A 3,321-nucleotide genomic window follows, 5' to 3' on the forward strand; every position below is an offset into this window, starting at 1 on the left:
GTACATTAATTGTGCTGATGTAGCACTATATAGTGCTGGAGCAGAGAGAGTAGAAAATAACCACTTTCCACATCTCTCCCTGGTAAATATATCTGTTGCTGGAGAAGAAAGCATAAGCAAATCATCACTTTCTGGGGCAGGAATAAAGCAACTAGTAAAGCAACTAGTAAACTAGCAGAATTAGCAAACAATATTCAATAGGCATCTTATGTAACCTAATTCACATACACACTGCGTATGAGTGTGTATATGATTTCCGGTTGCCTGTTCCTTATTGCAACTCCATGAATTTCATAGAGAATTTTTTGTCAAGGAATTTTCACAGCTGATTTGGCCAGTTCCTTCCTTTGGAATATAACCTACAGTATTTGGTATTTGTTGGTGGTTTTCTATCCAAGTACTAACCAGGGATGAAGTACCATGTTCAGACAGGAACTGGTTCCTTTGGGGTATTTGGGCTACCCAACAGACATCTTAGGTCCAAAACACACAGCAGAAATACAGTGTGCCCGCGTTATATGCAGCTTTCAGAATACGGTGAAAGCTGTGCAGAGACACGCAGGGAGGACGGGGCGGCTTTAATTATAGTGTGCCACAAACAGTGATTGGATCAGGGTATCACTGAGATGGATAAACAGGGAAATTTGACTGGGAACACAACAAGGAGCAGGCAGAGAGATTGGCTTACTGCTTTGAATGCAAAGGGATCCTTTGTCTCATGTTCTGAGAGGAAATATATATTACTTAGGGGAAGAAAGGAGCATTTAATATTTGACTGTCTCATTTACTTGGATGTCCACATACCTTGGGATTTTTTTCCTGGGAACCTGACATAGTGTTCCTGAAAGGTCATCTATCTCTCAAAAACATGCTATCTCCAAATATGAGATATGAAAACATGAGGACCCCAAAATACAGCATGTGGTATGCAGGGGTTCTTAAAAAGGAACACTTTTTCCTTCTATTTATACCTAAAGGGAATCTAGAATGATATTTATGGGAGCACCCCAATTCTCTGAGAAGTAAAGGGTTATGGGGAAGAGGACAGTGTTTTACCCAAAGTTTGTTTTCCTTTGAGATAACTGTTGAGTTCATGGATTATTTTTATTCTCCCTGCCTTTATTTAAAATTATACAAGTTGAGCACAGGTGGAAGTTCAAACTTAAAAAAAAAAATGGCAATCACCTCAAAATCCAAACACAGCTCTCAGCGTTTCTCACATTGCCTCACTTTCACCTATCCAACTGCCTTCTTTAGCTGCATCTACACTGCAGAATTAATGCAGCGTGATGCCACTTTAACTGCCATAGCTCAATGCTATGGAACCCTAAATAAGCTACAAATTCCAGGTATGACAGTTAAAAATGGTGTCAAACGGCATTATTTCTTCAGTGCAGATGCAGTCCTAGTTTTCACAGTCCGAACCCATTAGCAGGGAAGGGAAATGATCTCTAATTCTGTGTTGCTCTCCCTTCAAAGGAGTTTAGCTATTCAAGGCAGCCTCTGTGACCCCTAAAAACTATTTAGCCACTCTGCCAGAGCTAGTGAGGCGATTTCCTGCACATACTCCAGCCTTATAGTGAGGAATTACTGGATTGGATTCCGAGTTCTTCTGCCAGCAAGACCATCCACAGATAGAGTTTGACTCAGAACATGCTTTAGTAGTACAAAAGGCAGAACCCGCAGTTTGCATGCAGTGGAGTGCAAATATTTATTTATTTTTTTAAATGAAACTTTCTATAAAGAGAAGAGGAATAAAGAAGAGCTCAAAGTTAATGGGCCATGTTCACTGAACATGGTTCAGGGCTAACGAAATCTGGTGTGAGAGGAAATGCAGGAAACATAACACCCCCCCCCCCCCGAATTGTAAATCTATAAGGACCCCTGGGCAAGGCTGTCCTGGTCTGGTTGGATGATACCTTCTTGATAACCATTCCCTGGGGACATACAGCATCAATTGTAGAGGGATCCTATCATGTCATCAACTCCTGGGGCCTCACAGATCTGAGGAATGAGACAGCTTGGTCCCAAAAGTGGTCCCAAAAGTCCATCATCTGGGGCCCTGAGCATGAAGGTGCAGAAATGACTAATCCTCATAAAGTTACTATGTACCTTTCTTTTTGTCAAGAGCTCATCTCCCTGCAGTCCCTAGTGCCACTATCTTTATTCTTCCAGATTTGTCAATCCATCTCCCTTAGTCTTTGAGATGTGGACATAAGGAGCCACAGAGAAGAGCCCTGTTGTTAAAGATGACTTCCACACTCTGGTCAGAAAGTAGAAGAAGTCTCCTGGATCAAGAGTGTCCTGAAGGATCCTTTCGATCTGTAGTAGGGTTTCTCTGTATCCAATCCAGAGATCTGGAAGAAAAAGCTAAAGCCAGTCACAACCTCATATGAATATCCCTCTTGGTTCTTTTTGGTCTATAGATTTCATGATGATATGTCTCTCGGTTCACTATTATGTGGAAGATCAGCATCTGTCCGTCTGTCTATCTGTCTGTCTATCTATCTATCTATCTATCTATCTATCTATCTATCTATCTATCTATCTATCTCATTTTTAAAATCAGTGTTTGGCCTTCTCATGTATGGCAAATATGAGGTGTTAAGATTTTGCTTAGTAAATACCAAGTGCAGTAATAGGTGTGTGTTCAAATCTAAATCCTGGCTTTGGACACCCAGTGGAGACAAATGGGCCCTTTCAGTTTAATCAGTAAACCATATGATTCCCACCCATGTTTCAATGCCTTCTGCAAGTTACTGCAAACCAAAATAAATAAATAAATAAATAAATAAATAATCCCCTTAAATATATCTTTTGCAATCGCAGAACAATGGGATTTTAAAAACAATTTTCTAAGCTTTCATAAGAATTCTGTGGACTATTTTGCTTTTTAATTCAGGTATTAAAAAGACACAAAGTATCAATTCATTTGAAAATGCCCTGGCTAATACCATGGGAATTGTGCTTCATAAAAACTTGTAAAGTCAGAGAAAACCCAGAAGCAGCTTCAGGCTGGCGGAATCAGCAAAATGTGAGGGCTTTAATGATTTGGTTCACTGCTAACACCAAATATAGGAGTCCAAAATGTCATGTTGTCATGACAAAGCACTGAGCAGGAGTCACTTTGTCCGGTTAGTTGGCATATTCAGTTCAATAAAGAATATCATTTCAAGAAAAATAAATCTGATTGAAAATTAATGATTGACTCCTTGGCCTTTTTTGCTTGGATTCTTTGATCATTGCTTGCGGTTGAAGAAGAAGCTAGGTGGGGCTGAGGGGACAACAGGACAGATTCTTCCTCTTCCCCCACTGCAAACT

This window comes from Sceloporus undulatus, chromosome 2 (genome assembly GCF_019175285.1).
Source record: "Sceloporus undulatus isolate JIND9_A2432 ecotype Alabama chromosome 2, SceUnd_v1.1, whole genome shotgun sequence".
Taxonomy (NCBI): domain Eukaryota; kingdom Metazoa; phylum Chordata; class Lepidosauria; order Squamata; family Phrynosomatidae; genus Sceloporus; species Sceloporus undulatus.